Below are 21144 nucleotides of genomic sequence, written 5' to 3' on the forward strand. Positions count from 1 at the left end.
TACTAAACATGAAAAAGTTTTTCCTTCACATTTTTCACATACAGACAAAAATGGTCTCAAAATGATCCCCATTCTCATGGATGACAGAAATTACTAAAAACACTGTATTATTTTATGAATGTCGGGCTAGTAGTTGGTGATGTCACTATGTTAAAAAAGTTTAAATAGAGATGTTAACACTATCATCTTAAAAACTGTGTTGTGTAAATGCCCCTCAGTATACCAGAAGCATCTGATCTACTTTTCACACACAACCATCTCTATGGTTTACAGAGAATGGTCTGAAAATGAGAAAATATCAAGTGAGTGGCAGTTCTGTGGGCGAAAGTACCTTGTTGATGGCAGAGGTCAGAGGAAAATGGTTACTGAACTGACAGAAAGGCAACAGTAACTCTAACAGCCACTTGTTACAACCGGTGTATGCAGAAGAGCATCTCTGAATGCGTAACATATCAAACCTTGAAGCCAAAGGGCTATAGCAGGAGACCCCACCGGGTACCACTCCTTAAAGATAAGAACAGAAAACTCAGGCTACAATTTGCACAGATCACCAAAATTGGACAGCAGAAGATTGGAAAAAGGTTGTCTGGTCTGATGAGTCTCGATTTCTGCTAGGACATTCAGATGGTAGGTTCAGAATTTTGCATAACATGAAAGCACAGATCCATCCATAAAAGGTACCAGTGCTTCAAAATGCTAATGGTGGAGTAAGGTTCTAAGTATACTTCATTTTCATATGCGTACGGCTAGCGTATTAGTACAGTTGAATGCGTAGCCTTCAATGCCACCATGTGAAAAAACGTATTGCTGCAAAATAACTTAAGTGCACGTGCGACCTGACTGTTTAAAGTACGCAAAGTTACAAAAATCAGGTGCGCATACTGTTCTGATGATGCAATTTGCGTCATGGACACTGTAAACTGTTCCTCGCATATGTGTAAAAAGTGAAGTACACTTTGGGCTTAATGATGTGGGGGCTATTTTTGTGGGGAGTGGAGGGGTTATTTTAATATATCTAGCAGCTTGTTGAATCAATGCCATGAAGAATTAAGACAGTTCAAGGCAAAGGGGGTCCAACCGGTACTAGTTAAGTGTATCTAATAAGGTGGCTGATGATTGCAGATGTTTGTTTGAGAAGTCTTCAGATTTGGCAAACAACAAATTGCACTGCACAAGGCAAACAGTTTGAATGCCAAAAAAATAACCTATACACAATTCTATAGAAAGTTGTCACTGAATAATTCACAAACTGAAAAATATATGGGGTCAAAGGTTATGGTCATGGGTGCTGGATACCACACTAGTTTTATAAATGTGTCAAGGGGACACAACAGCCAAGGTAAAATAAGGAAATTCAGGTTATATCTCAGGTCACGGATAAGAAAACATCTGCCAATCAACGTTGTCTCAGATATTTCTCTTAAAAATAACAACACAAAAAATTGAGACAAAGGTAAGTATTTTTAATGAATGCTAACAGATTGGCTCATATAATTGGTACACTGAAGAATTTGATGAAAATGTTTGAGATTACTGGAGTGCTTTTTTAAATGGAGAAACATCTTAGAATCAAGAGAATGTGTGGGAGAATAACAGAGACATTGTGATTTCATAACTTGCCAGCCTTCATAACTAGACTGCACTCAAATTCATTTTAGCTAGAGCTGACCTGAGGGAGTCCAAAAAAAATTAAATGAAAAAAAAAAAATAACTAACACACAAAAGTAAAACTGCCCCTGAGATGTGGCAAATGCCAAATTGGCTTTATGTTTCCTTAATTATAACCTTGACGCTGAATTGTGACAAATACAGATTGCCATAATAGAAAAGCCATTCAGTGTGTTTTTCTTTCTGCTTTGTTTTCAAGAAACGCTGTTAAAGAGATGGGCTAACTTGTCACATTATGTGGATTGAGCTCTACATGGAGGTCCAGCTTGCTTCAATTAAAAGTCATAAGCGGCTGGTTTTGATCAAGATCCTTGGCAAAGCCAAGGTGATTCCTTTCGTAATGAAAAACAACAGAGGCCTTACACTCTAAACACTGTTAAAGAATAATAGCCCCTCTTGAGGGGAAAGTAGCTAGCTCTCACACCACTTCCTCAGGAGTTTTCTTCCTTTTAGATTATATTGCAAACAAATCGGATACATGGACGGAATGAATAAAGGTTGTGTGGCGGAAGAAAAAAGAAACAGCTGTCGGTGTCTGGGAGCAAGATGTCTTTTGTGATGTTGGTCCGGAGAGATTGCTGTGTCTTTGGAGGGTTTCCCTATGAACAACTGTATGATTAACAAAAGAGAAACAACTACTTCTGAGGTCACCTCACGAGGAACCAAATCTTCCTTGATCTTGTAGTTGAAAAAAGGCTAGTGTAGGAAAATACACGGTCACTTTTTTAGCTTAAAACTCACTCCAGAATCCAAAAAGAGCATCTAATAGGCTCCCAAAACCACTTGTTTTGAACTTCTGCAACTTCTTGACGTCATACATATACATGAGTTACCATCTATGTTTACACATCAATTAACGGCTATTGTGTGACTAGAAACTTGGTCACGGTGAGGCAATATCATTATAAATATATTACTGGGTGCATTGGACACGGCATCATGCAATAGAATTATATATATGGATATACAGAGGTGCCGTAGTGTACGTGATTACTCATCGCATTTTGACAACATTGATTCGTCAGAAGAAACCAATGCTTTCGTTCCTCTGAGCCAAACAGAAATGACTGTTGGCGCTTAGTCCCACCCCCGTGCCCAGATTGGTTCAAACTGTCCCATATTAAACCAATAAGTAGTCTTTTGAACTACTTCTTAACATAGCCTATTGCTTTGGAAAATGAACGAAAACAACGTGAAAGTAAAGTCTGTCGTGAGTGCATGAATACAAACACACAATAACACATTTGCAAGAAAACTCTCAGAAAAAGCACAAAAAACACTTTGACATAAAACAAATCAAAAACAAGGATGAAACAGTGGTGCATATCTGATAAAGCACTAGGATTTATGTCTTGGGTTGTTAGGCGATGTCCCGGTAAAATCGATTCTGACACAGATTACAGCCAACGGATCGATCATTTATATTATATATACTAAGTAAATCATTATATAATTATACAGTTCATAAAGATAGTTGCACTATTTTTTTTCTGTTGCACTCTGAATATTGCTCACTCATTTTGTGTGTAGTTTGTGAATCATTTGCACTGTTTTTGCACTGTATTGTTGAAGACAATTTGTGCAGTTGTTTTCACTATTTGCTGCATAGTTTGTGTCTATTGTTCATACTCAGATTGAAAATATATTTCTCACAAGAACTAAAAAGAAATGCAATTTATCTTTAAAAGAAAATCTAAATGAATGGTTTATGCCTTCGTTTGATAACCAGAAAAATGTAAACACACAACAGAATTTCTAAGGGAAAAAAAAAATTCATAAGGCTATTTTCAGAAAAATTTAATAAATGTGTAAATAATTACACATGCTAAAAAATAAAACATATGGTGAAGAAAAATTAAAACATTTCATAGGGCCCTAAACGTAATTTTGGTTAAACTTTTAATAAACTGCTGTGAAAATGTATAAGTGTTATGAATTAAATTAATAAGACATGTTTTTTGATGTTTACAATTAAATGTAACCATTAAAAAAGAGTTGAGAAAAAATAAAATGGATTTTATAGGGCCCTAAAAAAAGTAAAGTAATAAGTAGTGAAGTTTTCAAATGCAGTAACTAGTAAAGTAATCTCATTACAATTTACAGAAGTAACTAGTAACTAATTACATTCTTTGAGTAACTACCCCAACACTGGCGGATTAATACGTGAATAAAACCACGGGTTTAATTTTGGACACATGGAAGGCGGGATGTATTCTCCTGTACGCTGGAGGTAGTATGCGGGCTCTGGGCCCGGTGCGGTGGCACCTCTGGACAAATGCGTGAGCGGAGGGGACCGCGACTTCAGATTCCAGACCAGGAAAAGCTGGTGGCTGGTAACCTATGCTGCACTGAAACGGAGAGAGGTCCGTGGCTGACACTGGTAACGAATTGTGAGTGTACTCCACCATAGAGAGTTGTTGGCTCCAGGAAGAAGGATTCTTGGAGACCAAACATCGCAACGTTCTCTCTAAATCTTGGTTGGCTCGCTCAGACTGCCCGTTACTCTGGGATGATAACCCGAAGACAGACTAACCGTCGCTCCTAGCAATTTACAAAATTCTTTCCAAAATTTGGATATGAATTGGGATCCCCTGTCAGAAACCACGTCTACCAGGACCGCTGTCTCCTTGGCTGTAGGTAATTTGGGCAAGGGAATGAAATTTGCCGCCTTCGAGAACCAGTCCACTACGGTCAAAACGACCATCATGCCATTAGAGGGCGGGAGGGCGGTAACAAAATCTAGTGCGATATGTGAACAGGGTCTCGAAGGGACAGACAGCGGTTGAAGAAGCCCATCAGGAGGCCGGTTAGACGATTTACCACTGGCGCAAACTGAGTGGACGTCACGAGCCATAAGTGGTCACCAGAATCGTTGTTTAACTAACCCCTTGGTTCGGCTTATCCCTGGATGACAAGCAACATTAGAGCAGTGACCCCACTGAATAACTTCGGACCGTAACTCTTCCGGCACAAATAAACGATTTGGTGGACATCCGGGCGGATGCGTTACCCCTTCTAAGGCCGTCTTGACCTTCGATTCGACCTCCCATACGAGTGCTAAGACGACTATTTTCTCAGGTAAAATACACTCGGGAGTCACCGGGCGGGCGGAGGTATCAAAAAGACGTGATAAAGAATCGGGTTTTACATTTTTGGAACCCGGGCGGTACGACAGAGTAAAATCAAAACGGCCGAAAAAAGTGCCCACCGAGTTTGCCTGGAATTGAGTCTTTTGGCAGTTCTAATGTACTCTAAATTCTTGTGATCGGTCCAAACAATGAAAGGTACCCCTGACCCTTCCAACCAGTGACGCCACTCCTCTAAAGCTAATTTGACGGCCAACAATTCTCTGTTACCAATGTCATAATTGCGTTCAGCAGGAGATATATGATGTGAGAAAAACGCACAGGGATGCATCTTATCGTCCGAGGCAGCACGTTGGAAAAGAACTGCTCCTACCCCCACCTCTGATGCATCGACCTTCACCACGAACTGCCGTGTGGGATCAGGAGCTACAAGGATGGGAGCCGAAACAAAGCAGCTCTTGAGGTTGGTAAATGCAGTTTCAGCTGCATCCGACCACCTGAACGGAGTACTGGGGGAGGCCAAGGCCATCAGAGGTGAGACTAGTTGGCTGAAATTACGAATGAAACATCAATAAAAATTGGCTAACCCCAGAAACCGCTGTTAGGGCCTTACGGGAATCTGGAGATGGCCAATCTATCACAGCCTTAACCTTGTCAGGATCCATACGTATTCCCTCGGACGAGACGATATACCCTAGGAAGGGGACAGACTGTGCATGGAATACGCATTTCTCCGCCTTGACAAAAAGCCCATTCTCGAGTAACCTCTGGAGCACTCGTCTGACGTGTTGAACATGTTCCTGGAGAGATGAAGAAAAAATCAGTATGTCATCCAGGTAAACATTTATAAACTGATCTACCATGTCTCTCAACACGTCATTAACGAGTGCTTGGAAAACCCCTGGCGAGTTGGAGAGCCCGAACGGCATCACCAAATATTCAAAGTGCCCTCTAGGGGTGTTAAAGGCGGTTTTCCATTCATCCCCCTTCCTGATGCGGACCAAATGATAAGCGTGACGTAAATCCAATTTTGTGAATACGGATGCTCCTGTAACCTCTCGAAAGCTGAAGACATCAACGGTAACAGATAGGTGTTCTTTATCGTGATGTTCAGCTCTCGGTACTCAATACAAGGTCGCAGAGAACCATCCTTCTTACCCACAAAAAAGAATCTTCTCCCCGCTGGAGAAGAGGAAGAGCGGATGAACCTCGATGCCAAGGAATCAGAAATGTATTTCTCCATGGCCTCCCTCTCCGGTATAGAAAGAGAGTAAAGCTTGCCTTTGGGCGGAGACTTACCTGGCACTAAATCTATAGCACAGTCGTAGGGACGACGCGGAGGAAGAGAAGCAGCACAGGACTTACTGAACACCTCCTTCAGGTACTCTGCGGGCATGTTTGATAACACCATGGTCTCTTTCTGAAAGACAGAAACAGGCACAACAGGACAAGCAGAAACCAGACAAGACTCATGACAACTTTCACTCCACAATGTGACTGTGTTGGAAACCCAATCCACTCGTGGATTATGTTTGATTAACCATGGGTGACCTAAAACAATGGGAGCTACAGGGGAGTCCATGAGGTAAAAAGATATGGTTTCACTGTGGTTGCCTGAGGTGAGCAGAGTTATGGGTTCAGTGTAGTGGGTGACGTGTGGCAGTTCCTGGCCATTGAGTGCGGTGACATGGATGGGATGAGACACAGGAAGGACTGGAAGGTTCAAGTGACGTGCAAGGAGAGAGTCAATGAAATTACCTTCGGCCCCAGAGTCCAGAAGGGCGTGACAGTCGTGAGTGTGGTTCTCCCACCGCAGTTTCACCGGAAGGAGAGTCGATGTTGTGGTTGAGGACTTCCCGGCGGAGATCCCACCCGATAGTAGCCTCAAACTTACTACCGGGCTGGCTCTTTTTACCTGGGATGGATGGAATGCTCCGAGCCACCGCAATATAAGCATAGTCCTTGGGACCTCCGCCGCTCTCTCTCCCTCCGGGAAAGCCGAGCTCTACCCACCTGCATGGGTTCGTGATCGTCGACGGGACCGACCATGTTCTCTCGACTCGAGCGGCCCCTTTCCGGAGAGACGTAATGGCGTGTAGGACTGACTTGTCTACCCAGGCGGTTAATCCGAGCGTCCACCCGGAGTGCCAGGTCGATTAGGCCGTTCAACGTTGGGGGCAGCTCGAGGAGGTAGATCTCCTTCTGAACACGGTCGGCCAGCCCATGCAGGAATCAATCCCACTGCACCGCGCGGCCGCCAGGGTGCGGCTCGATCGAACACCCGTTTCATCTCTTCGGAGAGGGCGTGGAACGAGGCGCAACACGGATGTTGATTCTCCCACACCGCCGTCCCCCATAAGGTGGCCCTGCCAGAGAGTAGGGTAAGACCAAACGCAACCTTGGACTCCTCTGTCGCGAAGGTGTGGGGCTGCAATGCAAAATGCATGGAACATTTGTTAAGGAAAGTCTTGCAAAAGTTTGGCTCACAGGAGTAACTCTCTGGCGCCGGAAGTCACAGCCGGAAGTGGTCCTGGGAGGTCTCCCGGGGGACGGGCGGCGCAGGCGGTGCAGTGGGCGCAGTGGGAGAAGCGAGCTGATGAATCCGCTGGGTGAGCTCGGACACCTGTGTCACCAGCGCTTGGATCGCACGTCCGGTGTTCACGATGCTCTCCTGCTGCTGATCCATGCAGTTGACGCTGTGGTGAATGAATTCAGACAGTGAAGTGGTGCTCGCTGCTTCCATGTTTGGGTGAGAGCGTTCTGTAACGACTGGGTGAAGGAGTGGCAGGAAGCAAGTGCGAGATTAATGAGATTAAATGAAGACAATGAGACAATACAAAACTGAGACACAAATAGCGCTGGGAGGAATGCACAGTCCAAGATGGTGGTGAGGAATGACCAATCCGGAAGGCGGAGGTGAGTTGGCAGCAGGAGAGGGTGACACAGGAACTGCGGGGAAGCGAGCCGAATGTAAGTGGTGTTGCTTGGTGGTGGGTTTCGTAGAGTGGACGGGGTTCCGGGGAGACACGGACATCCAACGCAGAAACACACAAGAAAGCAAGGCATAGGTTACAAACATGAAACAACGCTCTCACGAACACAAGACGCTAGACAAGCCAATATATAGGGATGAGTAATGAGTGACAGCTGTTGCTGATGACAATTAATGGAGACGCCCACAAACTAATCAGTGCTGACGCGTAACACACAGACTTCACCCACAAAGTGCAAAACCCAGAGATCACGGTTTACCAACCGTGACACCTTCTCATTCAAAGAGTTTTCTTTTTTTTCATGACTATGAAAATTGTAGAGTCACACTGAAAGCATCAAGGGCTATTTGACCAAGAAGGAGAGTGATGGGGTGCTGCGCCAGATGACCTGGCCTCCACAGTCACCGGACCTGAACCCAATTGAGATGGTTTAGGGGTAAGCTGGACTGCAGACTGAAGGCAAAAGGGCCAACAAGTGCTAAGCATCTCTCGGGGAACTCCTTCAAGACTGTTTGAAGACCATTTCAGGTGACTACCTCTTGAAGCTCATCAAGAGAATGCCAAGGGTGTGCAAAGCAGTAATCAAAGCAAAAGGTGGCTACTTTGACGAACCTAGAATATGACATATTTTCAGTTGTTTCACACTTTTTGTTATGTATATAATTCTATATTTAATTCCACATGTGTTAATTCATAGTTTTGATGCCTTCAGTCTGAATCTACAATTTTCATAGTCATGAAAATAAAGAAAACTCTTTGAATGAGAAGGTGTGTCCAAACTTTTGGTCTGTACTGTATAAATATATATATACGTAAATATAAGTAAACTGTATATATAAGTAAACTGCAAAATTTATGATTTTTTTAAGAGCATACTATTCTTACTATCATGACAGCCATGGCAGAAATTAAGTAGCATAAGTAGCATTCTACGCTTAATTTAGCTACTGTTTTCAAACAGGTTTCCCGCTATTGGTCGCCATTGTTTTATCAAATTTTGGTCAGGTTTTGGTCAATCTCTCTCTTCCTTCAGCTTGCTCTCTTTATCAGGGTCGCCACAACCGATGTGGAACATGTTTTATGCCGGATGCCCTTTCCTGCCTCAACACAGCCCTGAGAGTGCACTGGATTTTTGGTCAATAAGCTGTTAAAAAAAAACTTTAAGTAATAATAATGATAAAAATGTATGATATGCACATGCTGAATGAAATGAATAACCTCGCCGTTGCATGATAGACTTCATTTTTTATTTCACAAGCAAGGCCCGCATATCACGTTTTGCGATTGTGTCAAATGTCAGAGTTCAAATTCCAGTTCACCCATAAACCTCATCTGAATCCACATAAAGATTTTGCGCTCATTTAAAGCAATTGAGTTATTCCACCAAACCACGAGGCATTCAAGAAGACACACTTAGACAACTTTTATAATAGAGATTCTACATCTGCAAAAGATTTGGGGGAGGTGTGACCAGGATTTCCACTTAACTCCAGCAAGGAGCATACCAGCAAAGCACTCAATTATCTCTGACAAATTCCAGTTATTCATTGTCTTATCAGGGAAATTAAGGCAATTGCCTATCTGTCTCCTCTTTTCAAAGAGTAGCCAATCTGCAGGAGACTGAGCTTAAGCGCACATCACAGACACATGGACTTGGCATCCTCTCCATCGCTTTTATCTCGTAGTCTCAACTGTATCAAAGATGGGAAGCGACTCCATAACTAGAGCTAGGGAGGAATAAAGGGTTTGTTCATCTGTGTCCTCAGCCAAATGCAGAGGCCCGTTGATGAGCCATGTGGGTTTTAGATAGTCCGTTGATATCAGTTCCAAAACCCAAAGAAGAGGCGGGAGAAGAGATCATATAAATGTCTCGTATGATTGTGAGTAACTCTGTCGTTTACGAGTGCGAGGCGTGCCGGCAGTTGTGGCGGTTTACCCCTGCATGACCCAAAGGAAAAGTAAAATGAGACGAGATATACTGTTCTAAAGGTGCATGTATCATAGTGAAATATATTAAAGATAAAATTAGGTTGTGATAGGAAGTCCAACTCATTTCCACAAATCTGTTCTTCTGGACAGTTCAGTGGTTCTTTCAATCACCGTGTGGTTGCTGACACTGTGGGATACTACATGCTCTGATACAAAAATCTTAAGCCACATTGGCAATTATTAGTATTTTTGTAGTTAAAACAGTAGATTGTTGCACCAGTAACCTCAAGGTCACAGGTTTGATTCCCAGAAAATGCAAGAACGGGTAAAAACTGATACATTAGGTGCAATGTGCCTGCCAATTATAAAGTTATTTCTTCCTTAAAAAAAAGATCTGATTCATGGTTGAATGAGTCAAGAAGTAAATTTGACTCAAGAACAACTCAGAATGATGCAGCTGACTCAAGAATGATTCAGTAAAATATTCTTTCACAAAGGAAGTCTTGCAAAAAAAGATTTCATCTAATGAAAATGAATATCTTGAATGCAAAATATATAGTTTTATTAATAATGGTTCTCACAATAATTGTTGTAACTTCATGTACAGCCCTGATTTAGCACATAAAACAAACACATTTCGAATCTAAAAATAATTTGTATTTACAATAAATAATTACAAATGTCTTAATAAAATATTGTTTATTAAAATCAGCTGTATTTAATTTGTGCGTTTTTATTATTCATTCAAGTCACACATGTAATTTAATTGTAGAAAAGTTTGTTTTTAGCTGTCATGTCTATATGTGTGTTCTTTCACAGACCACGATAAACACTTACTCTGCCAATAGTAGAAATCTGTGACTGAAGAAGTTCTGACAAGTGACAGCAGTTGGCACGAAAAGTTGCGGATGATGCAAAAGGAATAAAGAATTGAGGCTTGTGGCAGAAGAAGACCTCTCAGCTCCAGGGATCAGAATGAAAAGGTCCTGATGAAAATTTAAGAACAATCTGAAATGCGGCCTGAAGCAAAACATGGGCAGGCGTCCGAGTGTGTGAACAGGAAGGGAAGTCATCAGAAAGGCTGTCAAGGTTTGTGTGCCATTGCTGTTTTATGTGTTGGCACAGAAGACCCTGGGTTTAGTATGAAGCGTGATAACACTGTGTTATAGACATTGCTTTTGATAATTATCCTTTATATCCTGGCAAAAAGAACACAATAAGAAGAAAGTAAAACTATTAAAATGCTGCTTAATCACATTTAGAAACTATTTTTGTGCAAATGGCAGCCACCTCACATGATCAAGGTACCTCTCAATATTCTCTTATAATTGCATGTAAAAATCCTGTATAACCTGCAGGCTACCTAGCAAACCACCAACAAATAGACAAGTTCTGTAATGAAAACCAGGTTAACCAGCAAGGATACACCACTACTACACCATTACACGTCTTGCTCCCTTGCTTCATCCACTGGCCCATGTTCATTTGCCGATTCTTGTACCTGGTCAGATATCATATGAGGCTCTGGCTCCGGGGTGAACCTCAACTCTGTCGCAACCTTGTAATTTTTTGACTTGATAATTCATATAATGAGGTTTGGGCCATTCAATTCAAAGGAGTTTTACCGGGGACGAATGTAGCAACCATATAAAATACACCCATGTACAGTGGAATTTTATTATAGAAAGGTTAAAATAACGGGAGAAATACAGAAAGATGTTTAAATGGGATGATAGTGGGATAGAATGGTGAAGTACAGGAGAATCCCGGGAAATATGGTAGAGTTGACAGGTATGCAGAAACTAGGTCACAGAGCACAATGGGAGTGAAAACACAACAAACAGTTCTGGGGTGTGACACAAACATTCAGGAGCAAAGAAACTTGTCACTGCTTCCCTGCAACTTTAGGAAAATAACTTTAATACTAAATGGCTGGATTACATTTCCCAGCAACTCCCTCATTGTAGAAAGAAAAACAGATGCATATAATTCACAAAACTTGCATCTCTGTCTCAAAATGGCCATATTTGAGGGGGGAAAAATGTTTGGTGATTTCTAATTTTGGGGGGACTTGTCGCCCTCAATGTCTATGGTGGTTATGGGTCCTGAACAGAGATGAAAATATTTTGCTGGACTATCGTACAGTCTGTTAATGGTTCTAAAAAACGTAAATATGAACACAAGATTGAGGCATCTTGATATCAATTTGACGTCAAATGTTAGTCAAGACTTTATAAAGTATGTTTTGGAGACATTGCCACAGTTCTTCTGGATTTAGTCTGTCTAAGTTTGAATCTGTTTCTTCATGTTATTCCAGACAGACTGATGATGGTGAGATCAGATCTCTGTGTGGAGCACTGGCTGCTGTAGATTATAACATTTAATAGCAAAAATAATGTTTGGAAATGTAAACTGATATTTACTACTGACACACTACAGCAAAACATAGAAATAACTGACTTAAAGGTCCCGTTCTTCGTGATCCCATGTTTTAAACTTTAGTTAGTGTGTAATGTTGTTGTTAGAGTATAAATAATATCTGTAAAATTCTAAAGCTCAAAGTTCAATGCAAAGTGAGATATTTTATTTAAAAGAATTCGCCTACAACGAACGACCCATTTGGACTACATCCCTCTAGTTCCTGCAGTAATGAAATCACTAAAACAGTTTTTTGACTAACCTCCGCCCACATGAATACACAAAATACAGGGCGTGGTCTTGATGCGCTCCAACGGAGAAGAGGAAGAGATGCGTTTGTCGCCATGTTGTCGAAACACTGTTATTTTCATCTCTGAGTCCAATCACCTTTGTTTGGGCTTCCCAGGGACGTTGTACTTCGAGATCAATGGTTACAATTTATGTTTAACTACGTTCCAGAAAATTATAATCCACATGTAAAACTATGTGCAGCACATTTTGCTGAGGACAGCTTCCTCAATCAGTTTAATGCCGGATTTGCACAAAGATTATTCTTGAAAGATGGAGCAGTTCCCGCTTTGTCTGGAGAAGGCGTTGTTTATGGACCACAACCAGTAAGTGTATTTTATTATTTAAGTTGGTGCGTTTAACGGTTTCTGTAACTTACACAAAGGGCAACGCTGTTTAGCTTTGTTAACTAGATGATAGGGCTGTGTCAGGAATCTGGGAAGGACCCAATTGCAGTGAGAGAACAAGGTTTTATTGACAATACAGACTGATACAAGAGGTAGTGAAGTGCACAACAGATACCACAACAGGAACACAAACAGAACAGCTAGGGAAGGCCACTGGGAAGGCTTCAGGAAACAACTGGCAGAATACTTGGGCAACAGAGGGGACAGCAAGACCAGGCTGATAGAGAAGGCCACACAAGGCACCATAGAGCGGAGCTCAGAAACTTGTTAACCACTGACTCTGGAGACAGACCAGATGCCAAGCTGGTAGAACCAGGGCAGGACACATGGGGACAGTTCAGGAACTCGAACACAAGACTAGAAAGGACAAAGCTCCACAAAAACAAAAGTTAAATCCAAGACAAAGAATATAAACCAATGAACTAATAAGTAACAAAATAAGAAATTACAAATTTAATCAACTTAAGAGAATGAGCAAACAAAACAAGAATCAAAACTAAATAGAATTACAAATGAAAGCAAAAGGCAAGAACAAACAAATTACTAAAACAATGAGCAAGACAAGAACATATAATCACAAGGACTAGACAAAACAAGGGCACAAGATCAACCAGACAGGGAGACACGGACACATATTCAGCCACATCCACAGAAAGAGGGAGTGAGAATGACGATGGACCAGCAAACACAAAAGGGTAAGGTGCACTATTAATACGGAAGAAAATACATGAGGGACAAGTGAGCACAATTAGACCAACTAGGGTAACAAGAGGGTTTGGTAAAGAGGAAACAAGGAGGAGGGGCTAAAGGAGCACATGGCCGAGAAAATAACTAACAAGGCCATGTGCTGACACTAAAACACAAGAAACAAACATAAAACAAAGTGACAGTGCAAAACCCTGACAGGCTGTGCAAAAAAATCGAATGCGATTTTCATGCGCATCTCTTCAGTAAAAACGCTCCTGTGATTATAAGTACATCTCCAGCACGTGCGTTCAGATCAGGATTGCCAGGTTTTCAAAACAAAACCTGCCCACTTGCTTCTCAAAACTAGTCCAAAACTAGCCCAATCGCGTTTCCAGGAGGGCAGCGTGCGCTAAGCTGCTGTTGAATCACAACACAGGAACCGCTGGCACAATCAGATCTCGTTACGTATTTCTGAAGGAGGGACTTCATAGAACAAGGAAGTCATCAGCCGTTTTTATGACAGTGAAAACAGCAGTATACAGATAAGTGAATTGTGTGAAAAATACTGTTTTTTTACACGTGAAACATGAAGACGTTATATTGCACACTTTGAACACAATCAAAGCTTCAAAAAAGCATGAAAAACGGGACCTTTAAATAAATTCTATAAATGTGCATAAAAAACATATGCACACACATGTGACTTTGCGCTATAAGCTGGGATAACTTGATTGCAGCTGACCAATCTCACTTACAGCACCTTTATGTTGTTTTTGTCGTTGTAAAATGCCTGAGCAAAGTATAATTGTCCTACATGACTGCGTTCTCAAACAACATAATTCACCTTCTAAAGCACTGACAGCATTATTGAGTTTTGTCTGCTAACTCCAAGCTGCAAGTTATTTATATCATATATGAAAATTATTATATTCAGTGGCTTCTCCTATATTCTTAGTGATATTCAGTGCCACATTTGCAAGGTGCTTTATTTGCATATGTTTTATGCGATATTCAGGTTTTGCGCATAAGTTTAATTTGAAACTTTGGATGGAAACATAGCCAATGTCATGGTTTAGACGTTAAACCATGCCATTGATTTGACAAATCGTATTGAATGATTTGTGTATTTGATTGATATTTATTGCATAATATGAATTCTTTGTCAGCCTGAATCAGTTTAAGCATTTTTTTTTTAACTGGGACCTTGGACATTATCTGCTTGCCACTTCTCCTTCTGAAACGTGACCTAAAAATCAAACTGACGTCAAAAACTTGATGTCCATTTTACATCCATGCACTCATGTCCTTTCAAAATGCCCATTCAATGGCAAAACTTTCTCAGCTGTTTAACACGACACCAGTAGATGGTGGTATGCTAGTAGTGACAGGGAAGCCTCTGCTTTAAAAGCACTGTCAATCCTAAAACAAACCTTGACCTTGTGTCCAGCTCATGTTCTGTCACTCTCAGGTGGGTACGTCATGTCTTGTTAAATAAGTTTTAACTTTCAACACTTACATGAATGTTTCAATAAAATATGTATTTTTGATGCGACTGTTTCTAGTTGTGTTTTGTGTATGCATGGCTACTACTGTACGTGGTAGGAAAAACAAATGCCCTGATTAAATTTACCACTGTAGAATGCGTGCATCATAGTTTTGTTTGTCTGTGAGGATAATCCATGGCACACCGCTATTTCACTTGGTAGTTACTTCATTATGCAGTTAAAACCCTTACACTGTCCATATATCTAGAACCCTGTGATTTCTGCGATGCAGACAACATGGAAGGAACCATGAAATTCAGGCATAAAATCGAAATCAAATCAAATTCAGATTGTGATATGGACTAACGTCAGTAATTATTCATCTGTTGTTCTGTGATCTTTGTTCACAATAAGAATAAGTGCTTTTGACATCAGTTTGATTTTGCATTTTTGACGCCAATGTAGGATGTCAATTTGATGTCTTATCAACATCAAGGAGCCCGCTAGGAGAAAACAAATGTTTTGTTTTTCATTCAAATCCTTATTAATGGCAAAAATAACTAAATTTATGGGTCTCCTTGTTAACTTGGACAGCAATGTTGCCGCTGTAGCCAGTGTGTGCTGAAATAATTTTTATAACCCTTCGTTTGAAGTAGGTTCCCAAAAAACCTTTGTTTGAAGGGCTATCTAGCCCTTCCCCCCACTGCTTTCCCTCCAACCAAAAGAACAACAAATGGTAGAAATGGGATTGGGCCTTAGACAAAGTCCAATATAGGCTCATTGGAAAAACATGCTCCTACATGCATTTTTGCAAAATTAAAAACAAAATGTACCCATATACAAACCGATTATACATAGCTGAAATTAACACTAATGACAGTAAAACACCACTAAATTTTAATCCTTTTCAGGCAAATTATGACTTCACTTTGGTTTTCTGACATGGTAAACTTGATTAGTAGCCTACCTGGTGCACCACTGCAGTTGAAAATCAGAATGCTGGGATTTTAGTCCTGTGAAACACAAGTCACCATTGAAGACTTGTAGGAGAAAATGTCATGGTTGCTTCAGCAAATGTGCTTTTATCTCAGATTTGCATTTGTTAACACTATCGGTTAGGTTTAGGGTAGGGTTTATTGTAGGTGCGACATTATTTTCAAACTTGATAGAGCATTAACCTTTTAATAGACAAATAACATAAAATATTGCTAGATTCATGTTCATCTGTTTCCCCAAAAAATCAAAAGCCCTTTTAGTGCAATTCGCTAGTACAAGCGTGTAAGAAGCAATGTGATATTGTTTTGCAAAAATGTTGCAACAGACAAGTTTGTCAAATGAGCCTGTACTGGACTAATCTGGTGTTGCTAGATCTTCAGATTGACAGCAAAAGGATTGTACTCCAACTCTACCTTCATTGGCCATAAACCAGGGATCTCCAACGCTGCTCCTGGAAAGCTATCTTTCTGCAGACTTGACTTCCAACCTTTCTCCAATACGCCTGCATGCATTTCACAAGTAGCCCTGAACACCTTTATTACCTGGTTCAAGTGTGCCTGATTGGGGTTGGAGCTGAAATCTGTAGGATGGTATCTCTCCAGCAGCATGGGTTGGAGAACCCTGCCATAGACCATCCAACAGGCCATCTAACAGACATGTAAAGCAACTAATAAAAGTTTGTTTGTTTGGTTCAGTGTCTTGTTTAGGGGCTAGTGAAAATGTAAAGCCGATGTCCTTACAATAACAGACCAGCATGCAACGAATAAATAATTTATTCAAGAATGTTGTGAAAGTTTACTGTACAATAGTGCAGAGTCTATACCAGGGGTCTCGAACCCTGCTGCTGGAGAGCTACCATCGTGCAGATTTTAGCTCCAATCCCAATCAAACACACCTGAAACAGCTAATCAAGGTCTTCAGAGTTGCTTTATAATTACAAGCAGATGTGTTTGAGCATGGTTAGAACTGAAGTCTGCAGGATTGTAGCTTTCCAGAAGCATAGTTGGAGATCCCTGATCTTTTGCCATGACCTTAAACTTTTGAAAAATCAGCATTTAGTTGATCTCATTGTCACGGTTGTAAAAGATAATTTTACTTTAGATGAAAAAAGCTTCCTTCATCCATGAGGTTGTTTGGCATCGTGACAGCATTGTTTCAAGGTGCACTGTTAAAGATGTCAGGTGACTTCAAAATTATTTAAGAGTTTCCCAGTTTGTGTGCCTTACAGTAGGTATCAGGCATTCAGCTGTTCTTCCCTCTTCGGTCTTCTTTGGAAAGCACCATCGGAAAGCTATTTTCAGTCATGCATGTACAGCTCCTGTCTAACTGAATAGGGAAATAACCAAAATCTCACACACTGTTTGCCAAACTCTCATTTCAATAAAATATCTCAAAACAGCAATAAAATTTGACATGAGCAGTATCATAAATGTTGTTTATGGTAATAACACTAAAAACAGTTCATTTTCAAATTGGTCGAGCCAATTCACATGAGTAAAGACTGAGTGCAAGCATCTTATAAAAACCAAATGGAGACTTCACTGATTAACATCAGTCTCTGACCTAGGTCCACCAGCTGGACCATACATCAGAAAGACCAAGTTTTGCTGGAGAACAGCATGGCTAGTCCATTAGCCAGACCAACATGAATCCAACACAAACCAACTTGTTCCAGCAAGGAAATTTATGCTTGCCTAAGTTGGTCTTTTAAGGTTGTTTGTCATGAACCCCTTCAACTCATAACTAGCTATGCTTACATCCTGTTCCATTCCAGAAGTGTACAGCAGAGTTCTTGTAGCTCATGCAGTATGAATCTAAACTGGTCTGTCCTGATGAATGACACTGTGGAAATTATGCAATCAAAACAGAAGCATTTACTTATTGTAGCCTTAAAGGCACAGTAGAAAAAAAAATATTATATTACTCATGAAAGCCGGAAAGGGTTAAAACTGGTTATGCGAAGTAAACTATGAGTGCTATACAAGTGTGGCCTCTTGATGTCTCATTCATGTGATTTTTTTGCGAATATTCATGCCAATTTTGCCCATCATTACATTCATTGTGTGAAGATCAATAGGCAAGTATGATTGTTATGCTGAGTGCATGTTTATGCCAATTTAAATCTATGTTCTTGTATTCTGGGTGGACACAAACTCATGGTTCTGTAATATTCAAGATTTATGAATTTGGACAGCCGATTTGTATATGCTGTGCATGATGCAAAAACCAAATTAAAAATTAGCTTGTCAGGACGGAATGACCTTAAAGGACCAGGGCCGCAAAGATGCGCGATTTGGTGAATTCTTCAACATGGCACCCGGAGGGTGCCAAGGCTTTTTTGTTTACAAGGTCAGAGACCAAGTGAGGGAGAATAATAGCTGCTTTGTCTTTAACAGCAAACAAGCTTTTGTGATGCCATTAACTGTGGTGTTCATTAGGACAAACAAAAAGATACTCAACTAATTGCTGTTGAACCCCTCGGGATCTATAAGTTCATCATTAGGCCAGGATTCCATGTATCTCCTCAAAACTGACCACATTATGTAATAATATAATACATATTTTTACATAATACATATTATGTATTTGTTGCTTCATTTTGTTCTCTTTTGGACTCTGAAAGACTCTCAGTGACATTTCAATGAATTGACCTATAGAGGAGGTTGCTAGATGGTTAAGTGTGGCTCACATCCTGGGAATGTTGGTGGCTTTGACCATCCATATTCCCTCGAAAGAATCACACTAATGATCTACACAAATGTCAAAGGAAATGCTGTCTTGATGTCAACAAAAGCTTGTGGTAAATGGTCTTCATCTTCAACAATGCAAGTACCCAACAGAACACCTAGCAGGGGACTTTTCTCTAAGGACAAACTGTGGAAGTGCCTCTTCAGAATTAAATTGGAAATAATATATTGAAATATTTTTATGAAATATTAGAGAAAACCAGGCAGGTGTTTTTTTTTTAAGTAACATTGTCCAACAGGGGATAATGGTTTAGCTTTTATTAGCATAATGCATAGGCATAAAGACTTATGTATTTAGCATAATGACACACACACAAAAAAAAATAGTAACTCCAGGCATCAGCATTTAAAAAGGTGTTTTTAACACCGAATCAGACCTATTAAGAGCACATGTATGAATCACTTGACCAAGACTCTTGTCCTCAATGAGCTGTTAATCACTGCAAATGAATCACTGAATCAGTGAGTTAAATTTAAGAACCTGAGGTGTTTCCCAAAAGCATTGTTAGCCATCTATGTTTGCTAGTTTTGTTGTTACCAACAATGTTTGTTGGATTCGGGAAACACCAAGTCATTGAGCATTCGCACACAGCATTACAAAGTGGTGTGGTTGGAACTCCTGTGGTTTAAAAGCAGTGTTTTATATCAGTATGACATATAGACCTAAATCATGCACTTGAGCAAATAAGCAAGCTAAGATGTAGTACAAACTATATCATACAGATTTCATTCTGTTTTATTAAAGCAGCATTTAAAAAAGTGTGTATGTGATTTGTTCTCAAACTGATTAATTAGCAGAAGTTGTCACTCCAAGATCTGCTCAATTTCATTAACGGCAGTTCTAAATAGCGATCTCGCTCTTAAATGGAAATGGGAAATGACACTCTGGTTGGTTTATTGAACAAAATAAACAAAAATGCGCCCCGACGCACAGACTTTGTCAAACTCTGTCGTTAAAATAGCAAAAGTGGATTTGGACATGCCCTGAGTTCACCTACGCCGTGCGATTTACACTTTGTGTTTAGATTTGTGTTCAGTGTCATGGACGGAGGACAGAATAAGTGGAAATATATTTTCTAGTCTATATTTCCTTCAAGTTATGCCGCTGGTTTAGTTTTTATTTTTTTCTTATATAACTTATTTGTAAATAGATCAGTCACTGTCTGTGTCTACACCGGACGCGAGAGTTGTCATCCGTGCCCCACTGCGCTAAAAGTGTGTCTAAACTTGATGACATAACACTACAGTGTCAAATCATCTGAACGCAGTGTCATAACATTTCGTCATAAACAGAACGAGGCATCAGTTCACTGATGGGGATCGTGTCCAGTGTATCCATCACTGTGTTCTGTTTGTTGTCTTTTGTCGGATCATGCCACTCGTGTCCGGTGTAGACATGCCGTTTTTTAATGGGTTATGTTACAGCCCTGCTTGTTTTTAATGTTTTTATTAAATATCTGTATTAACTGCATGGTCATATCATCGTATTATTTACGGCAGCAGAGACTGTGAGAGTAGCTAGAGCTGCAAAAACTTCCTTCTGCGCTCAGAGCATCAGCTCCGCGCGCACTGATATCAGAAACACCATTCAGTCTTCACTCCGTGCATTCAGTATGTTTGAAATGTTATGTTAATAACGTAGCCATTAAAAATAAAAAATAAAAAATAAAATAACAGGAGAGTTTCAAAGTGGCTTAGGCTATTGTGTGTAAACTTTTTTCCCTATCACATGCCAAACTAATAACATTGTAAGCATTAAATCTTTAATTGCTGCTTTCTGCTGTGAAAATTTTGTCAGTTATTTTATCTAAACAGACCGATGAATTTTTGACCGATGAAGTTTTCAAAATCAAAAAGCATACTGATAATGTAGTAGCACTGTAAGATTACATTTGTTTGAATGCATTATTGCTAAAGCGATTGCGTGTAAATGTGCTGTATCTGTTTAAATAATGCTTTAACCCGAAAATAATCAGTAAAAGAAACAGACAAACTCCTTAGCCTTTAACATCCCGCTCGACTCTTGCAGTCATTATAAGGCAATCTTATCAAGCCATAGCTAAATATGTTTAACATGAATTCTTGCTGAATATGCAGTTATATTACGGGCTGTTGGCATGAATTGTACTCGTGATGGAGGCTCTTGAAGCGAGTGAAAACTGCGACCCTCAGACTCAGGGGCGTCATGCATTCATGATTTTTGAGGGGGCACATTTGGGGGGGGGGGTGGTCGGGAGTATAAGTCATTCTACGAAAGCACTGTATAACTGATTTAGGCTTATTATTATTTTTTTTTTCCTTTTTATTCAAAACAATTCCAAACATGCTTAATATATCAGGAAATATCTTGTTTCTCAAATATGTGTAGGTAAACGCGTTTTGCACCTTTATAGATTGTTATTTGATCAATATATGGAAATGTAGTGTAATCTATTAACTAC

General features: G+C 40.3%; 1 long non-coding RNA gene across 1 annotated transcript; it reads right to left on the reverse strand.

Annotated features, from left to right (window-relative positions):
• Positions 1-280: 280 nt before the first annotated feature.
• Positions 281-16809, reverse strand: LOC132125459 (uncharacterized). The gene is made up of 3 exons (XR_009426918.1): positions 16370-16809; positions 15928-15973; positions 281-504 (listed from the first exon to the last, which is right to left on the reverse strand). It is a non-coding gene; the product is annotated as an uncharacterized LOC132125459 (long non-coding RNA).
• Positions 16810-21144: the final 4335 nt, after the last annotated feature.

The sequence above is a fragment of the Carassius carassius genome, chromosome 43 (assembly GCF_963082965.1).
Source record: "Carassius carassius chromosome 43, fCarCar2.1, whole genome shotgun sequence".
Classification (NCBI taxonomy): Eukaryota; Metazoa; Chordata; class Actinopteri; order Cypriniformes; family Cyprinidae; genus Carassius; species Carassius carassius.